Below are 22,411 nucleotides of genomic sequence, written 5' to 3'. Positions count from 1 at the left end.
CCTGCCCATACAGGGCATGTTTTCAGGCATGGTTTGTCCTTTGTGAGTTACATGTGATGGCACCACAGGTGTTGCAGGTGTCCAGTGGGGAACATGGGGAAGGTGCACTGTCTGCATGTATGTGCCTATTGGACAGATGGACAGGGTTCCATATCCTCTGTAGGCCACTTCATTCACTCCATAGTTACTATCAGTGGCCATATGCAGTGTACTACACACATATTGGCTGTTGACTTGGCATGCGTGTGTATGTATGAGACATGGGTTGAGAGTGTGCTCTGGGTATTACAGAGGTTGCTAACTGTGATTGCCTGGCCTTGATGTCACATGTATGGGTATGGATTTGCACGCCAGCCTCTCAGCTATTTCCCATATGTTATCCCTGTACAGTGGACATTCTGATATATACTAGGGCCACCATATAAGAAATTTGCAAAACACGCTTCACATTGGGCCCAGGTGGCACACACTCACACCCACACCCACCTCCACACAAGATCCGAGTTGCAAACACAAACACACACCTGTCATGTCTAGGAGTAGAACCCTTACCTAATTAGTTTATTACACTACAACACTATGCAGTTATAGTACGTGCCATGGCGAGTACTGGAGTACTCCCTTCCCCAAAGTTGTATATCACATTGGATGATATCTGCAGGATTGCAAAAGTAGGACATTCGAATTGTAGTGAGTGTGGCTAGACTAAAATGCATTGCTACCTACACAGACAGTGACACACACACAGAAATCTTCCACAACTGACATGTGTGGTATAGAACCCCTAACAGAGGTCTATATCACACTACAGCATGGGGATGTTATAGGATGCACCATGGGGATTACTAGTGAACTCCTTCACCAAAGGTGTATTTCACAATTAATGACATCTGCAGGATTGCCAAAGTAGGGCATTTGAAATGTATTGAGTGTGACTAGCCTAAAATGCATTGCTGTCTACACAAACATTGAAACACACACAAAACATCCACAACCGACATGTGTGGGTATAGAAACCCTAACAAAGGTCTATATTACACTACATCACTACGCATTTATAGCACATGCTACGGAGACTACTGGGCTATATTCTTCCTAGAGGTGTATTTCCAGGTGGCTGACATCAGCAGCCTTGCCAAAGTAGAGCATATGAATTGTATGGAGTGTGACTACCCTAAAAAGCATTGATCTCTACACAGACACACATGCACAAACACACACACAGACACTTTCCAAGTCTGGGATTAGAACACCTACCTAACTAATTTATCATACTACAACAGTACACCATCATGGCATATGCTATGGAGATTATTGGGCTAAAATCTCCCCAGAGATGTATTTCTAGGTGGATGACATCAGCAGCCTTACCAAAGTAGAGCATTTAAATTGTAGGGAGTGTGACTACCCTAAAAAATTGCTCTCTACACAGACAGACACACACAGTTGCCAAGGCTGGGGTTAGAACTCCTACCTAACTATTTTATCACACTACAGCAGTACACAGTTATGACATGCACTACAGAGATTACTGGGCTAAAACCTCCCCAGAGGTGTATTTTTAGGTGGATGACATCAGCAACCTTACCAAGGTAGAGTATTTCAATTGTAGGGAGTGTGACTACCCTAAAAAACATTGCTCTCTACACAGAGTCAGACAGACACAAATACACACAGTTGCCAAGGCTGGGGTTAGAACTCCTACCTAAGTATTTTATCACACTAAACCAATGCACAATTATGGCACACGCTATGGAAATTACTGGAATGCAACTTTCCCAGAGATGTATTTCTAGGTGGATGACATAAGCAGTCTTACCAAACTAAAGCATTTAAATTGTAGGGAGTGTGACCACCCTAAAAAGCATTGCTTTCTACACAGTCAGAGATGTGCAGACATGCACACACACACACACACACACACACACACACACACACACACACACACACACACACACACACACACACAAAATTGCCAGGGCTGGGGCTAGAGCTCCTACCTAACTAGTCTATCACACTACAGCAGTACACAGTTATGGGACACAACATGGTGATTATTTGGCTAAAACTCTCCAAAAGGTGTATTTCACAGTGGATGACCTCAGCATGCTTGTCATAGTGGAGCTATGGGGAGGGCAGTGTGTGTGCATGGGCCATAACCAATTCATCTAGGGGTTGACATGCCACATGTGTGCACAACCTGGGTCATATTTTACAGGTACGTGTATACAGCTGCTAGATGACTACTTCTTTGAACAGTCATGTTGCACAGCGGGCATGTGCACCACATACTCTGTAATGCTGGCAGATACCGGTGGCTAGTATCTGCAGTGATAGACATCTGACCCTTCTGACCCTCATGTGGTTGTGGCCCTTTGGCTGTGTGCTGGGCGGGACAGGCCTGGATGGCTCCTTGTCAGAGTCACCCTCTTCCACACATATATGTAAGTCTATCTTTGGCTTATTATACTGTGTTGTCCTTACATATAGGCCTGTATTCCTATCCACTGTGTGTGCAAAGCATGAGTGGTGCATACATCTGCTGCTGTCAGATATGTCTGGTCCACTGGTGTTTGCAGACATGGCCTTCATGTGTTTAAGTGTGTGAGCATGCCCAGTATGACCTTTCAGTATGTTGTTGACTGACAATGCCTTCATTTCTCTAAGTGTGTGGGCATGCCCCTTATGGCCATCTGTATTGAATGTGTGGATCAAGTCCAGGTAGTTTGTATTGCAGTGCTAACCTCTGACTTACAGGTAGCATGCTGTCTCTACAGGGTATCCATCAATCATTTGGCATTGACTGTTACTACATTTCTGCATAGGATGGGGGGCACACCTGACTATTTCTACATTTCTACATAGGATTGGGGGCACACCTGACTGTTACTATATTTCTACGTAGATGGGGGGGCACTCCTGACTATTTCTACATTTCTATACAGGATTGGGAGGGGCACACCTGACTGTTACTATATTTGTACATAGATGGGGGAACACATGACTATTTCTACATTTCTACACAGGATTGGGGGGCACACCTGACTGTTACTACATTTCTACGTAGGATGGGGGGGGCACACCTGACTATTTATACTTTTCTACACAGGATTGCGGGGGCACACCTGACTGTGACTATATTTCTAAGTAGGATGGGGGACACACCTGACACTTGCACACATTTGCTAGGACTGTATGTCGGGTACTCCATTTCAGTCTGTAGTCTTACCTATCATGCTGACTAGAGGCATACCAGTGTACTACAGATCTTAGCTTTTAATTACCTACATATTAGTTTCTGACTTCTTACCCTTCAGAACTGACATCCCTCTGCCTGAACTGCTGTAGTCTGTCTGTGTAGGCCTGGGGGGAAGGTTATCCATAGTCCTCATTCAAAGGCCATAGCACAGCCTCTGTTTGTGTTTGTCTACACCTGTTTGTGGCTGTGACTGTTGTTGGGTATGTGAACCCCCCTGACTGGCATGTGTGACCATAACTTTGAGCTCCAAGAAATTCAAACCACCCTTAACAAACTATTACTTCATTGCTAGCTACAGATCCCCTTCAAAGTCCTTCAAAGATTGTGGAAATTACCTTATTGTCATTGAGGGGATAAATATGAAGCCAATATTTTCTTGCAAGAGGACTTCAAGTTAAAATTGATTGGCACACTTATGCCTCTAAAACTGGATATGCTCATCATTTCCTATACTTTGTTAATGCTAATATACTGAAGCAGATTGTAAAAATACATACAAGAGGATCTAATATCCCTGACTTGGTTCTTATCAGTCTTGCTTCCACCTGTACCCCACCACACATATCTCCTCAGCATTGATTAAATCTGACTGCAAATCAGACATCCTCTCTGTGTGCTGTAGTGGTACCACTCCACCACCAAATAAGATTGTCATTAAGTACTGATCCATGGCAAACCTACTTTAGCTTGTAGAAGACCCAAACAAAATTCCCACAATTCCCTGCAAATGGACCGAACGAAAATGGCTGCCACATTCACCTGTTATTTTTACCAGCACTTAACAACTGCATAGAAATTCATCTGTCTGTCCTAAATATAAAGCTGAACTTGGGAAGAAGCATCTCTGGTATAACTCTGTTATTATACCATGACCCCCCATTAATATTCCAAAACGTGCACGCTGATTGGCCAGGGTGCACATTGTAAATTGAGTTATACTAATGGAAAAAGGTGCAGTCGCCCAGACTTTTTTCCGTTAGTATAACTCTATTTTTAAAACACTGTCTCGCTATGTTAAATGGGTTTAACATAGCGAGACAGCTTTAAAATAAGCAACGGAGATCTCTGTTGCTTATTTTAAAGCTGTCTCGCTATGCTAAACCCATTTAACATAGCGAGACAGGTTTTAAAAAAAACAAGCAACAGTGAAAGCAAGATCTCCGTTGCTTTTTTTTTACTGTTTCGCTATGTTAAATGGGTTTAACATAGCGAGACTTTTAAAATAAGCAACGGACATCTCCGTTGCTTATTTTAAAGCTGTCTCGCTATGTTAAACCCATTTAACATAGTGAAACAGTAAAAAAGCAACGGAGATCTTGTCTTCCCCATTGTTTTTGCCCACAGCTCTGATGTACTGCGCAGGCGCGCAGTACATCAGAACTGCTGCGGATGCCAGACATCTGCGGAAGGGCAGCAAACAGGCATTATACTATGCCATTATTTAAGAAAAGTAATAGTTTCTTTTCTTAAATAATGTCATGTATAGCAATAACCACTTCTGGGTGTGGGTAATGCTGTATTTACCCACGGTTGGCTTTGTTTGGTCCCTTGGGCTTCGCCCTTGGGACCAAACCACGCCAACCATGGGTAAATCCAGCATTACCCACACCCAGGCGTGGGTTATTGCTATATTAATAAACTGTATAACAAAAGAATGAAACTAATGAAAAGTTGTAAGAAGTCCCCATCCACATACTTCAAGACCATAGTGAAATATGCCAGCAAAGAACTTATGGGCAGTATTAGAAAATGTAAACCAGGATTCTATCCAAGATGGCTACCAACCAACAGCACTGATGAAGAGATCTGCAAGGTTAAAATGATTCTTTCTGAAAATTTTACAAGAAATGTGTACAAAAAGATCTTTTAATCTTTAATAGTCAGTCAAACAATCTAATCAATTATTACTTCTGAGACAAAAAAAAAAATCTTTACAAATTGTCATCTACCACTTGCCTCCTGAGAAACATGAAAAGAAGATCCAATATCACACTATTTGGTTGACCATAGGAACTGAATTTAATGACTTCATTTTATTCTTAACTTTTTGGTTATCACAAATTTTAAATGTACAGGAACGCTTATCTTATGTTATTGAAAGTGTCCATAAAACAGTTGCTAAACCAATTCCCATAAGCCAAACTTCTCCAGCTAGCTCTATAATAGAAAATCTTCTGTCTTATCTGGACATTAAGGTGGTACTGAAGACTGCTAAGGTTTATTCTCCTCTAAAATTTGGTAAAACTCTTCTAAGATTTTATAATAACTACGCCACTGACACCATGGAAAAGAGAGACCTTTGGCCTCTAATAAAAGCCCTAAGATAGAATAACATAAAACTACACCTTTTTATCCAACCAGACTACAAATATGATTACCTACTGGATAAAACATCTTCAGTAACCTGGAAAAAAACAAAATGGTTTGCAAAAAAAAAATTCTATTAGAAGTCATAGACTGCTCTACTAAAATGAATAAGTTTCCAGAAAAAATAACTTAAGAGACTCCAAGAGACATTTAATTTATATCTATATTATACATGTAAAACTTAAATAAAACTTATACCGTAGAATGGGAAGTACACCAAAAGGAGAAGCAGTCCAACTATCCAAAAGCTTTTATTCTCAAATAAGTAAAATAATAAATGAACGCTGTTAGTAATTCATGTGTTTTCGTCCTCCACGGACTTTCATTGAAACAATTGTCATTTTACCAATCATAAAATCAATTCAATTAAACAGAACTTTCAAAAAATTATTTTAAACTTGAAACTCTTAAAATGTTTGTATAATAAATGTTGATATAAATACTTAAAAATATCTATCAAATGTTTAATACATTTTTAATTTCTGGATCAAATGTATTCATTCAATCCTGGATTTCTGTTTGCTTCAAGTGCTAACTGCCACCATATTCTTCCCATGCTCAATTCCTTTTAATTTGTTAAAAATCTATACTTGTAATCTTCACATACCATAGTATGCCTATACAGTGCATTTGTATTTCTGACATAAAATGACCTCTGGATTCACAATTAAAATACCCCTTGCTGCATTCTAAGAATATTTTGTCTTGATTTATGATAAATTCACCATCCTACCTGAATTTTCTACCTTTCCTGTTATTCCCATTCTTCCTAAACTGTTATTTCAGAGAGCCCTTTTAAATCTGTTAATGTATTGAATTTTCCTTCACTTTATATTTTACTCCAAAACTAAAGCCTGTTGGTATTTAGAAGTAGCTTGATTTATAATATCCATAAACATGTTTAAAAGTCTACATCCAAGTACATAGGATTTCTTCCTATGTACTCTTTTTCATTATCTCCATCCAGATATGCTATTTTCTCATAGGATGTGGTATAAGTAAATTAAGAAAATCAGTGGTTTATATTATAATATCATAAAATATATCTTTCTTCCCAGTTTGCAAGAACTAGGTTATATCCATTAAACTTGTACATGCTATTTTATCCAGATCTGGCACCACATGGTGTACCATCATCCTGTCTTAATTCATTATTACCTTTTACTTTGGGGATAAACTTAAAACTTTTTAGCAGGAAATTTACTAAGTTCCATACTACTAAAATTGTAAATAGTGAACCCATTTAAAGTACATTTATTACCAACCTGGTTGAAAACTTGAGTTAAATAAAACTTAACTTTATTATTTTAAGATGGTTTAATCCTGAAATGGAGAGATTTATTAGCCAGCACACTCTAATCTTCATCTAGTTAAAGGAAAGTCTTAATTATGGCTCTTTGGTCAATAATTAAACATGGAGGTGTTCTCCATTTAATCTTGCCCTCACAATTTATAATTTGTTAGTTTTAAAATGAGACAAATAATTTACTAGTCTGCAAAAAAATTTTTTTTTTTTCTGAAAATGAGTGTTCAAAGAGTCAATAGATGTGTTAAGTTAGTTTATTCATAGTAATATTCAGGCTATTTAATATTCATGAACGGATAAAGAATATTATACCATGCGAGCATTGCAAACCAGACAAACGTGCATGCTGATTGGCTAATCCAACCAGCGTGCACATAGTAAATCCTACAAGAAACAATGCAAAAAGTCCGGTCGCTAAATATCATGCGGCGACAGCAAATAAACAGTAAAGTAAAGTAAATCTAATACCCAAAACACACAACAATTTAACAAAAACACAGAAAACTAACCAATTTCCATTACACTCCTCATTCCCTCACCTCGAACACTAAAAAAATAAAAAGTCATGCAGTCGCAAATACATCACACACACACTACATAACCACCACTTATAACACAATAAAACCAAGCATTCCTCATAAAACCATTCACTTACCTATATTCCCTACAATACCTATACACAGACAACTCCAAAAATGTACATACTAAAAACACACCACACATCCCTCGCAAAGTCAAAAACACACACCATACCGAACGTCCACATCAGCATACATCTAATAAAAGCATACAACACCACCATCTAGTGACCAAATAGTAAAAGTACATATTTTAAAAAATTAATACAAATTAAAACTACACCACATTTCAACATACCTATCTAACTACTAAAACATACTACACGTTATAAACTTCTACACTGCTTAAACTATATTATACCAAGCACCACCTAGCCCTTTCCTAACATTTCCTGAAAAACTAAAAAATAACATGTATTTAAATTAAAACAGAAATAAACAATAAACACAAACTGAAAGTGTGGACTATTTTATCTCACAAAAAGTGGAAGAATACAAAAAAAAGCAAACAAAAACATAAATAACAACAATACAAACATAATACAAAACAAACTAACACCATGGTATAATAGCAATAACCCACTTCTGGGTGTGGGTAATGCTGGATTTACCCACGGTTGTCTTTGTTTGGTCCCTCGGGCTTTGCCCTCAGGACCAAACCACGCCAACCGTGGGTAAATCCAGCATTACCCACACCCAGGTGTGGGTTATTGCTATAATAGACCAGGGGTGTGTATTTCAACTGAAGTGCTCTTCTGATGATACAGTATTGATTTATCGTTTTTTTTATATAACTGCCTTAGGTGGATATGCTTTTTGCACTACAGTATTCATAAATACAGAATACATTTCATATAAACAGATACCCTTAGCTTCACCTGATGTTTAGTTTGCAAAGTGAGTTGGTTGAAATGGATATCATTGACTTATTCGTTGCATACTGTGCTGATAAAGTTCTGGAATTACTGAAAACTTAATTTTGCAATTCATTTTAAATCTCTTACATCAAGGGTAAACACCGCTTTATACTCACAGTTACTTTAGAATAAATTGCACAGTTTACACAGTAAATGGCCTCTAAATGATTCATTTAAACCAAGCTGCATTAAACTAGTGTTAACCCTATATTTACCCTCCTTGTATAATAGTGAGGGACTACTTCCTTTACTGACAAGAGGTAAAACAATGATATATAGAGAAAAAAGTTGAAAACTTCTAATTTATAGAAGTTACATTTCAAGCTTTTGTGAATGTCATTCAGTTGCTAGGTAGTTCTTTTTCAATACAATATGGGGGAGACTGAAAAAATGCACATGCAAAAATGATTCACTGGAGGAGATAAATGAAGAACAATTTTTAAAAAGTAGCAATTTGTTCACATAAATTAAATATGTTTATTAGTTTTAATAGGTGTCATTGTACACTGAACAAATCAAAATGTCATCATTCTAGTATTTATCTCACTAGTTTTTTGTGGGTTTATTTTTGTTTAGCATACATACTTATAGGTTCATAGGTTCATAGGCTGATACTAGGCTATCTGCCCTAGGGCATTTATAAGCCTAGCCAGAGTGTGTTTGGCTTTCGCCACCCTGTTAGATTAGTTGACTGTGAATCTATATAGTAGGTCACAGAAGATAGCCCTTTTAAGGTTAGTTTACTGTGCCTCTGTCTAGTAAGGACACAGAAGAGATCCCAGGGGTAAACCTATGATCTCCCATCCACACATCAATATTTCTCTTGAAGAGGGTCATTGAGGGGCTCTGCCTAACATGGATTGGGATTTTGTTCCAGAGTGAGGGGAGCCTCTGGGATATGAATCTGTCCCTCCAGCATGTCCTATTTATTTCTGTGCTGAGGTTTAAGTCCCTGGAGTGTGTAGCTCTAAGGGATTTGGATTTCCTGAGGTGGAGCATGTCCATTAATTCTGGGTTGGACATGCCTTTATACGTCAGGCACAGATCGCCTCTGAGTAGGCGGTAAGCAACTGAGTAGAGCTGGAGTTTCTTTAGCCTAACTGCGTAGGGCATCTGTTTGAGTCCCTTGATCCTCTTGGTGAGGTACTTTTGGGGTCTTTCCAGTTGCTGCAGGTGTCGGGTAAGGTACATCCCAAATGGGGCATTGTATTCAATTATGGGCCTGATGAGTGATGAGTAGAGGGGCACAATGACCTCTCTTGATCTAGATGTGAACCCTTTCATGATAAGGTGGACTATATAGAAGGTCTTTCTAACCACTTTGGCAATGTGATTGTCAAAGGAGAGATTGCTATCTACTTGGGTCCCCAAATCCCTAATTACTTCTTCTGTACTTAATGGATTACCACCTATGTGGTAATTTGTGGGCACTTTGTTTTTCCCAAAGGGGATGACTGTGCACTTTTTGGCATTTAGCTTTAGGCCATGGCTGTGGCACCAGTTATCCATCTCTGTGAGACCCTTTTGGAGGATGCTTGTGTCAGTCGGTGAGTCGATTATGGCACCCAGTTTGCAGTCATCTGCGAACTTGGTCAGCCATAGTCATCTCGTGTTAGCCTGTACCTCAGAGAAATATATACCAAACAAGAGAGGTCCCAGGACTGAACCTTGTGGGACACCACTTGTAACTGGTTTAGAGTCTGACATGGCATCTGCAATTCTGACCATGTGGGTTCTATCCCTGAGCCAGTTTGCAACCCATCTTGTGACATAGGGGTTGATATTTAAGCTGGTGAGCTTATTTATGATTTCTGAGTGGGGTATTGTGTCGAAGGCTTTTGCGAGGTCCATGTAGGCTGTGTGGACTACCTTTCCTTCATCTATGGCCTTGGTGACTGTTTAAAGAAGTTGACCAGGTTCAAGAGGCAAGATCTACCCTTAACAAAGCCAAATTGCGTAGGATCCAGTGTTTGGAGGTTCCCAATGTCTTTGTTTATGAGTTCCATGATGATATGCTCCATAGCTTTGCAGGCCAGGCTAGTCAGGCTTATAGGGCGATAGTTTCTCGGGTCCGTTGTGGCACCACCTTTGTGGAGTGGGACCACTGTTGCTGTACGCCATTCCTTGGGTACATATCCTGTAGTAAGGCTGAGATTGAACAGTGACTATATGTGAGGGTTCAGTTCTTCTTGGAGCTTGTGTAAGACATAGCCCAGGACACCGTCTGGTCCCATTGATGCTGTGTTTTTTGCTTTGGAGAGGGCAGCTCTCACCTGTGCATCTGTGATGTCAGGGAGGCTACACTCTGTTGGGATAGACATTTGCTCTTCTGGGGGGGAGGAGGGGGGGTTGCACTGAACATGTCTGCCAGGATGTTGGCAATGTCTGTGGGTTCAGTGCATTTTTTGTCATTTTGCACTAACTCAGAGCATATCTGGGAGTTGCCACTCAGGTTCCTGACATATCTAAAGAAGGCCTTGTGATTATCTTTAGCATCTTGTGCAATTTTGCTTTCGAAGCTGGCCTTAGATGATTTTATAAAGGATCATAATTTCTTGCTAGTACTGATCAGAGATGCCTTCCCTTTTTGGGAGTTTGCTCTATCATGTAGTAGCTTCCTCCTTCTGTTGTATAGCTTATTTATGGCTGGGGTCCACCAGACAGGTCTCCTGCCTTTGGAGGAGTGAGTCTTGGTTTTATTTGGGATAGCACGATCCATGCATTCCTGTAGGTGTCCATAGAATGCGTTTGTAAAGGATTTTGTGGTTTGGGCCGTATTTTCCACTGGCCCGGGGGCTTTGAAGGATTCCACCTCGGTTTTGAGAAGTGTGAAGTTTGCTTTTGAGAAGTTCTTCACCGTGGTTTCCTTGGCTGGGGGTGGGGATGGGATATGGATGTCCAGTGAGATTAATTTATGGTCAGATCTTATCAATGAGGGGTATACCTCTGGTATGCAACATAGAGTCCTCATGTTGGTGATGATCAGGTCCAATATGTTTTCCCCTCTTGTGGGAGTGGTGACAGTAATGAAGCTGGCATAATGAAGTGATGAAATGAAAAGTCTTACTGCATTATATTATTAAAGCATTTGTAGCAGAAACAGTATATAAACACATAAAATATATAAAAATATATAATTAATTTATATTTATGCTTTATCATTTAAAGATTTTTTCTTCTATGAAAATACAATCACTTGTTTTCTAGTGTTTCAACCTCTAATAACAGACTGTACATTTATGAAAAGTGCAAGAAGAATTGGTATGGATAATATTGTTGTTCTTAGAATGAAGATTGTAGAAGGAATCTTCTATTCACAAGCATTTATGTTATTCTTTGTATTAAGTTTTATGAAGGCTAATACTTTGGCTGAAAGAAATAACTCAGTCATAATAAATTGTGCAGTTCTTTGTCACTCCAGAGTAATGCTGGGAGACTGCATAAACATTTGCAACTGAGATTTAATTCTCACACACTGTAAAATAACAATTTAATCTAAAAATCAATGAAAGTTTTGTTTCAGCTACTATCTATTGATGTTTATTTGTTATGTTCACATTTAGTTGTTTTATGAAGTAAAATTAGGGAAGTCAAATTATAAATGTTAAAAATGTTACTTTGCTCAACTATTGAATCGTAGTTAAGTTGCTGACACAAGTTTTTAAATCTAGAAATCACATCATTTATTTATCTATGATACTTTGATAGCTGTAAAATTAAAATGAATATTAAAATTTAAATATTGAATATAACAAACATGTCTATGTAGAAAGAAAGGAAGGAAGGAAATGGGGAAGGAAAATAAATTTGAATATAGAGAAAGTAATGAAGATAAAAAGAAAGAGAAATAACAGAACAATAATAAATATCATAATGAGAGTGGAAAAGATAATAACGAAAAAGAAACTAATGACAGAATATCTTCACAAAGGTAAAAAAAGAGGTAAAAGGTAAATTTAAGAGTTTGTGTATGCAAAAAGAAGGAATGACTAGAATGGAACAGATATAATACATTTAGAACGATAAATGAACATAACAGAGAGAGAATAAGAAAAGATAAATTAATAAAAATAACAGAAAGAATATAAGGAATTGTCTTATTCACAAAAACAAGAGGCAGAATTCTTTCTTCTAGAGAGAACACTATTAACTGGGTGGAGTGTTTGAGAATTCTTGGGGTAGTTTAAGTGCATTATGTTTTTAGCTGGTAAAGTCCATAATCTTTATTGATCTGATTTAAGGATTTTAACTGAACTAGAAATCTTAATGAATTTTACATGCAAATATTTATTAGTTGTAATTTGTTTCATAATTGACTATGACAATTAAAATTACTAGAAAAAACAGCTAACAATTTTAATATAAATACAATGCTAAAGACCTGGCTGATGATAACACGGATAGTTTGTAAAGAACAAACATTTTCTGGGATATATATCATTAGCTTTTACAGTAAAAGTGATTAAAAGTATGAAATGTAATTAAGTATCTTATCTTTTAACATCAGTGGCTTGAATAATAGTAAGAAAAGAGGATGTTTAATAAAATATATAATTGTTAATAGACTCCAGATTATTTCTACAGGAAACACATTAGTCAACAAAATAAAGATGGAGTATATCACAATATGAAATTTTAGAACAAACATCCTTTAAAATAATAGAAGAGGAGTTGTGAGTTTGTGGAAGAAGACGTTGTTAATGCATAGGGTTATACTTAAGAAACAAAATCAATATATTATGTTTAGTATAGTGATAATCGAATATAATCACTGAATTTGAAAAACAGTCAACTTATTTTGCTTAAAATTAGCCAAAGAAACATAGCAAGCTTATGCTTAATAATATGACAAGTAGTTTAATTATGGGGGGACAGTTTAACTGTCTTTTGTTTTTTTTTTTTTTGTTTATTTTGTTTCAGTTTTGAAACTATTGCAGATAAAGCACCGAGGGTGTCACAGTAGGCAAAATACTAAAAATGATTAAATCAATAAAATATCAAAGATACATTTACTCTAAAAGACAATGGCTCCTTAGAGTTTTCACACTATTTGCACCTTTGACACTCATTGTGGAATAGATACACATCTGATTTCTGATGCATTCATGACCAAGTTGCACAATTTTAAAATAATGCTTTACATCATTTCTAAATGTAACACCCAACACTAAAGATTTCTGCTACGTATAAGAATTTAACAATGACATCTAGAATAATTTCCCATGTAGTCAAATTAGGTAAGTTCAAAATGTGGCAAATGTAAGAAATTGATGAGTTTATGAGCCTTAATAACAAGGAAGAAGTAAACAAAATTATGTTTTGGGACTCACTGAAACCCTATATATTGTAAAGCTATGGTCTGGTGTAGAAGGAGAACTTTACTCAGTTAAATCTAAATTTCAAAAATGAGACAAACCTCTTCTGGACTAAGTTCAATTTAATAATCGGGATGATCAAGAAATTATTTTCTTTAAAGCTGAATTAGCTTTATACAGAAACAAAAATGTCATTGCTTTTAATGACTCCTAAAGATATGGAGAATAGTCAATCTATAAAGGCATATTTTCAACTGACAAAAATGTTTTGAGAATTGTTGAAAGGTGTGTGTGCAGAATATTTTAATCTATTGAAAGATGAAGAAATATCTGCCCATAGATCAACATGAATCCATGGTATGCATATGTTAATCAAAAGATCAAGAATACAAGCTATTACTAATCAAATAAGAGAAATTATAACTACTAAAGATGATAAATACAAAAATGAAAGAATTCTGCAAAAAATTAGGAATTAGCATAAGTCTTTAAATCAAATCAGTCAATATCATGAACAATAAAAGAATATATAGTTAGCAAAAAAATGTTCAGAAACTTTTAGAATCATTTAAAAGAAATATTTGATCCTATAGCTTACAAAGAAGTATCACAGAAAATTCCCACAATAAACTGTATTTTTCATAAGGTGTTACAATAAATGTAAATGAGTTCCAATATTCTACCTTCATGGAAATATTTTTTAATATCTCCCATTTAAAAAAAAAAGACAAAGATCCTACATCTGCTCAGCTTAGAAACCATTATCACTATTAAATATTGATTGCAAAGTAGCTATATGAATCATTACAAATATGTTAAAAATACTTATTCGCTAATAATCAATGAAGACTTTAAATTTTCAAAAGACAAGCCTAGTTTGATGTAAAAAGAATGGCAATACTATAGTAAACAAAATAAATTTAAGTTATTAATTTTAGACATTGTATGAAACATTGAATGCACGCAATTAAGACATTCCTGAATTAATAAAATACATTTGCCAAATAATTTGTTATAACAATGATTCAATATCTGTCCTATCAAAACTATATAACTTGGAAATAAGATATAAATAAGTTTTAGTATTTCATTCTGCATAGTAAAGACAAATTATCTGCTAATTTCATACATCTGATATGTTCATACAGTTTTCTATGCACTGGGTACGTCAGTGAAGATACATAATACATAAACAAGTTTGTTGGAGATGTATCTAGACATTAAAGCTAATTGCAGTCACATTATGTATGATTGTACTCAACTAAAATAATATTGGGGGATAACATTTTTGCAAGCACTACTGGCCTGGTAAGAAATGTCTTAATCAGACTTTGGATGTGTTTATTTGTTTAATGTTCTCACATGTTTTAACATGTAATTTAATTATTATCTTTTTTGGACCATTCTAAACATTACAAAAAAAATTATAATAAGAAACTGGAATAAAAAATGTGCTCCACCAAATAATGGCCTTTTCCATCTTTCAAAATGAGTATTTATAAAATAGATAGACATAAAAAAAAGGACTATGTCAAGGATTAGTATTTTAAATCCATGGCTCATAGTTTCCCAATTAATAGATATGCAGCTATGACAATGTAGGTCTTTATTTATAATGTTTATAATCTAACTGCATTTCCTCTAGCAACTTCATAGATGATTAGTTAGTTTAATATCATTACAGACTTCAGTAGCTAGTAATTTATGAGCTGGTCATAGACTTGTAATATAAATTGTGTACATAGTTAATAAGTTTGCATGTTCTGAGCCAAAAAAAGACTTAATATGGCAATTATTTGAAATTATGGGACCTGCTTTATCGAGTCTTGAAACATGGAGAGTGAATGGCCAAAAATGGATTTACATATACAAAGTCTGAGATGGCCATTTCTCAGAATATTCCTTTTCTCTGAGGTATGGCAATCTCAGAGTTAGTATAAAGAAATTCAGGGAGTGTGAGGTATTTAACCCACATTTGGGGATTCAGTAGGCTTGTCCCCATGCAAGAAAGGTTTGAAAGAGAAAAGAAATGTTTGAGATTTCCTCTTCTATGGCCGTTTTAATATTTTTCCCCAAGTGTCTGTATTAGTGTTGACAGTTCAATAGGTAGTCCTTAATATTTATACATAATTATTGGTGTTCATTATTATATCTGTGGAGATCAATAATAAAAAAATAAAAATCTAGAAAATGTAAAGGAGAGTTCAAACTTGAGGTCACTACAAATACCGAAGACTACTATAAATCCTTCTTCAGTTATATTTGGAAATTAATGCTACCTATGGTCTCACCAGAAAACAGACCACTAGCCTAGTGGGACTAACCTGGTCAACAAAGGCTAAATAAATAATTAAATGTTCAACAATGCAGTGAGCTCCAGCATGATAATAGCACACATTCACATCCCAAGGATGCGCCAGTAAATTACAAGACAAATTTAGTGCAAATTTTTTCTCACCTACCCACATTGCTCTACCTGCTTTCACTGAAAATTTAGTTTCCCCTGAAATCACTTTGGAAAACAGTTTCATAATTCCTGTCAAAGACTAAAAATAATGTTTCTCTGGAACCAGATAACATACTGAATTCTCAGTAGTAGCAAGTATGTATGACCTTGGCCTCTACTTATACTATTCAGACTTGGACTACTCACATGGTTAGTCCTGGTGCTTGGAGTATAACTTCTGAAACTCCAATAAACAAGGGTGGCCTTATACAGACCTAGGTAATTAGAGGCCCATCAGCATTGCCAGCATTATATGCAAAGTTATGGCATATATAGGTTCATAGGTTTGCACTAGGCTAATGGCTCTGGAGCGTTTACAAGCCTAGACCATAGGATTACCCTGGCATCATGCCACCTGACCTTAGTTCGCAGTGCATCTGTTGAGTAGAGCCACTGGAGTGATCCTGGGTGAATTTTCTTTTTCCCATCCACTCATCAAGCTTTTTCTTGAAGAGAGCCAGTGAGGTGCTCTGTTTGACATTTATGGGAAGTCTAGTCCATAGCATGGGCAGCCTCTGGGCTATGAACCTGCCCTCCAGCACATTCTGTTGATTGTGGAAATGAGGTTGAGGTCTCTGGAGTGTGTGGTGCGGAGGGATTGGGATTTTTTTTACATGTAGCATTTCTAACAGAGCCAGGTCAGACATGGCTTTGTAAGTCAAGCAGAGATCGTCTCTAAGTAGGTGATATGAGACAGAGAATAAATGAGGCTTTTTGAGTCTGTCCATATAGGACAAGTGTTTAAGGCCTAGGATCCTCTTTGTGAGGTACTTTTGTGGCCTCTCCATTTGTTGCAGATGTCTAGTGAGGTGCATGCCAAATGGGCCATTGTACTCAATGATTGGTCTAATGAGGGAAGAGTAGAGGGAGACAATGACCTCTTTCTTCCTGGATGCAAAACCCTTAGTAATGAAATGTGCCATATAGAAGGACTTTCTGACCACAGTGGCAATGTGGTGGTCAAAAGAGAGGTTGCTGTCAACCTGTGTTCCCAGATCAATTATAACACCTTCTGTGTTCAGTGGACTACCATCAATGTGGTAATTCATGCAAACTGGGTTTTTCCCAAAGGGGATGACGACACATTTTTTGGCATTGAGCTTAAGGCCATGGTTCTGACACCAGTCGTTGGTGTCAGTGAGGCCTTTCTGTTGGATGTCAACATCACTTGGAGAGTTAATAATGGCTGCCAACCTGCAATCGTCTGAGAACTTTTGTCAGCCAGAGTCCCTGCGTGTTGGCCTGGACTTCTGAGAATTAGATACCAAACAGGACAGGACCCAGGACTGATCCCTGTGGGACTCCACTCATGACTGGTAATTAGTCTGACTTGGAGTCAGCTACTTTCACACTCAGAGTTCTATCTGTGAGCCAGTTTGCAACCCACCTAGTGATATAGGGGTAGATGCATAGCTTAGTGAGTTTTTCTATGATTCCTGAGTGGGGAATGGTATCAGTGGCCTTGTCCATATCAAGGTAGGTTATATGAACCACCTTGCCTTCATCCACAGCTCTGTTGACTGACTCAAATAAGTTGACCAAGTTGAGCAGTCATAATCCACCCTTCACAAAACCAAACTGTGTGGGATCTAGAATTTGGAGATTCCCTTTATCCTTGTTTATTAGGTCCATGATGATGCATTCCATAACTTTGCATATCAGACTTTTCAGGCTAATATCATAGCAGAACCCCTTTATGCAGACATAGACAACTTATTTAATCTGGAGCACACTCAATTTGGAATTGAAAAGGGCAGGTCCTGTCTCCTGAACCAAGGTTGCAGAGGCTGTGGACAGTGGCCACTCTATGCAAGATAATTATCTTTATTGAACAAGGCTTTTGACACCCCCCCCCCACACACACACACACACTGGCACCATTGAAAAATTAACCAAACGTAATTGAAACCCATGCATTCTCCTCTGTTTTGCAAACTGACAGTCCAACAAATCCAAAAGAGTGAAAGTTGCTGACATGCTTTCTCAATGTAAAACTGATAGCAGTGGAGTACCATGGTGGTTAATGCCACACAATCTCCTATTAGACATTTATGGTGTGATTCAGTAAGTTTGCTAATGATTGCAATCTGGACACTGTTGTCCACTCATTCACAGATACACAGGCTGGAACATGCATATACTAATTGTTCTGAAGAAAGCCTTAGGCTAAATGCAAAAATACACAACATAATAGCATTCAGCAGAAAATTGTTTCCACATCATATGTTACAAGTAGTACTTCTCTTCAAGCAGATACAGTCATTCTAGACTTGATTATTTATGTGAACAGTTTTCTCTCATTCATTTATCATGTTCCAACTATAGTCAGGAAATCCTTCTGTCTGGCCCAGTTAATTTCCAAGAGAATCTCTTCAAAATCTAAAGAAGTCATCCTACCAGTGTACTTTTCTCTTACCCCATCATTGAATACAATGTCTCTGTTCACTGAACTGGGAAAGGCCTGAAAAATTTTTATCCAAAAAATGAAAGGTGTAAAATCCTTCAGTTATTTGAAAAGATTAGCACAACTCTTCTTATACTTAGTATTCAACCAGTTGCTTCAAGGTGACTTGTGTCTCATCAAGCCATGAAAGACCTAACCCTGTTTGACCTCCTATTTCTTTACAAAACCAGTGGCTCTCCAAACACTCATACTAGAGATTTAAATTTACACCAACAAATAAAGGAAACTCACTGGAGTGATAGATTCCTTACTCAATGTATTCACAGCCTAAGGAATAAGCTATCACTAAGTCAAAAAAGTACTATTTTGTCCACATATAAGTCTAGTCATGATGGGGATTAGTGAAGTAAGCACTAAGAATTTCTCATAAATAGTGACAAGAACTAATAAGTGTGCCTTTTTAAGGCTGTATATGAATAGGCATCCTATGGTCCAAGTGATCCCTCGTCTAGTATGTTCTTATGTTCCCGTGTTACTAACTTATAGGGCAAGTTGTTTCCAGAGATGAGGTAGGTGTTTGGTAATAAATTTGTCTTTTCAGCACATTTTATGTGCTGCTGGAGATTTAAATCCCCAGTTCTGGTATTATTTGTGCAATTTGAGTTATGAAGATACAAGAGAGCTTATATGAATAATAGATATATGTGTCTGTATGTGCGTGCTTGTGTATGTCCAATACATATATATTGGAAGACAGATAAACTGATAAACAGGTATATAGATATAGATAGCTATATTCGATAGATAGATAGATATCTATGGCTATAGCTATAGATGTATAATGCCTCCCCCTGCGAGACACATCAGCGCCCATGAATAAATTGTGAAGATTTACAGGCAAACCAATGAGAACAGAGGAAATGAAAGTGCACATACTGTATGTAATTATTTACTTATTTATGCAGCTAACTATTTAGTTATTTATTGAATTATTTGTTTTAACTGAATTTACTTGTTTTACTATTCATGTATTTACAAGATAAGAGGGCTAGTCTACATATTTCACCAAAACAAATAACTAGTGCTGTATCCAAAAAATAAACAGTCAACAATCCACAAAAGATAAATGAAGTGCTAGAAGGCCAATCTTTATTAACACAAATTGCAGTGCATCGACCTAGGTTTGAATACTGTAGCACCCGGAACTGAGTGCTTATATAATCACTTTAATCACATTAATTAATTAATTCATCCATCAAGTCACTAAATTGTGTAATGAGACAAATGGATATTCAAATTAAAAATGAAACCAAGGTTGAGAAACAAAGTTTAAAAACAAACTTATTAGTACATGGAATGTTGAATAAAATCACTTGATATGTACATAACATTACCTAAAAACATAATATATTTGATATTGAAAATATATATTGAATGTTAATGAAAAACATGACTCAATTAATGTATAATGTTACATAAAATTTTCATCCATTGCACTTAGATGAGACAATAAATGTAAATGTCAATCTGTATAAAAACATATTAAATTAACATATTTACGTGTGTTAAATTATTATTTAAGAAGGTCTAAAATAGTTTTAAAACTGGCCGTAAATTTAATACAAAAAATGTATATAAAAATATATATAATAAATATGTATAAAAAATATATAAATAAAAATGTATATGTATATATATGATTTAAATATTGTGGACAAAAGGTGTATGTGTATTTTAAATATATATAAATATATAATACTAAATATACATGTTAGGTACCTTTAATGTTGTGTAACCATAATATGGGTTTTATGCTTATATATTCGTTTAAACCAGGGTGTTGGTTAGCGTTCAATAAAATTTGCATTCTTAATTCTACTATATCAAGGTTAAATTTAGTAATTTTTTCTTTGTGGTCAACGCTGGTGAAATGAAATAAAAAACTTAACTAAACTGACTGTTAAATTGATTTATATGTCTTGCTAAGGCATTGGTTAATTTTCCATTTTTGATGTCTAATATGTGTTCTTTAATCCTGTCCCGCAACAGCCTACTAGTTTTCCCAACATAAAAACTGTCACATTGTTGACATACTGCAATGTAAACCACATTGCGTGTAAAACAATTGATATGTTGGTGTATCCTTACATTTTGTCTGTTGACTGTCACCATTTTGTCAATGTTTATCACATGTTTACATACAGAACACCTTCCGCATTTAAAATTTCCCATAGGTTTATTGGAAAACTTCATGTCCCCAGTGTTTAAACTTTCAAATAACTCTTTAAATGATGTATCTTTCCTAAAAATATAAGTAATGTTACCCTTGAAAAGTTCCCCCATTGTATTGTCCATTTTTACAAAATTCCAATTCTTTCTAATGATACCTCTGACTGCTTCAAAGGTATCATTAAAGGTGGTGATGAATAAAGGTACACTGTTACACATAAAGTTCTGGGTGCTACAGTGTAAACAGTGTTCCAATTTGTGTTAATAAAGATACTTATCGTACCTTGGAGCGTTTATTGGCCTTCTAGCACTACATTTATCTTTTGTGGATTGTTGACTGTTTATTTTTTGGATACAGCACTTCTGCCTTGATCCGTGCCTTCTTCTCCTCCAGTTATTTGTTTTGGTGAGGTTTGGTTCCTGGTGCAGTTCAGTTGGTGTACAAGTCATGGAGGATGAAAGTTGCTAAAAATTGAAGCTTCATACTGCCCTTATTCATCAGCTTATGTCAACCTCTAATGTGGATAATTCATCCAAGCTTCTCCACCGTCACTTATTCCATGTTTGCACTTCTGAACAACATCAAAACACGGGTCGTCTTATGATCGGGCTATGCCAGTTAATACTGCAACTTGGAAGCTTAATCAGTATTCATTTAATTCAGCAAAGACCCCTGGAAAAACAGATACCCATTTTGTGAAAGGAAATATGAGAGAGTTACTCAAGCAATTTGAAGTAAAATTGTTTAAGCTAAAACATTGAATTAGGGTTAGTACCCAAAGGACTTAGATTATGGAGATATCCTAATGGCAGTGAGCGTGAACCAGATATGTTAAAAGAACTACATGAACTTTTTAACAAAACTGGCTTGGCATTATTAGAAATAATGATTAAATTCAATGACAAAAAAATCGAATCTCTACTATTAGAGATGGAAGAACTTAATAACAACATTAGCCAAGACCTCTTGTTTGATCAATATTACACCAATTACGCCAATATTATTAAGGATGTGGAACATAGTTGTGACATTTTGTACGACAAAAAACAAAACAAAATCAAGAGGGACACTAAGATTTATGCAACCGGCATGGTATATCCTAAATCACACTGTTTGCATCGTGAACACACCAAGACGACAGACAGGACTGGCCGGTTGGATGTACTTGATGACATCACTTCCCCTCCCCAGTCGACAACATGGCAGTCCAAGTAACACTGATGGTCCCAGAAGATCTAAGAGACTTAGAGGACATTATTCCTTTGAAGAAAATGAGGATTTTGAAAGTACAGGTGAGGATTGGATCACTATAAAAGTGAATTTTCAAAAAAGCAATCTGATATTTACTTAACTGCCAGCAATTATGTTTCAAGTCCTAGCAATGTTTTAGCGGAGATGGATGCTTTAAATAGCTTTGGATCCTCAGTTTCTAAAGATTTTAATTACACAGGAGGAATTACATGTTATAACAGTCCAAATGACAATATGTTTTGCAATAACTTTTTAGACGAGGACAATATATCCCAACG

This window comes from Protopterus annectens, chromosome 2.part1, assembly GCF_019279795.1.
Source record: "Protopterus annectens isolate FY-2018-M chromosome 2.part1, PAN1.0, whole genome shotgun sequence".
Lineage (NCBI taxonomy): Eukaryota > Metazoa > Chordata > Ceratodontiformes > Protopteridae > Protopterus > Protopterus annectens.
The sequence above is the reverse complement of the archived record's forward strand: the minus strand, read 5'-3'. Positions refer to the sequence as shown.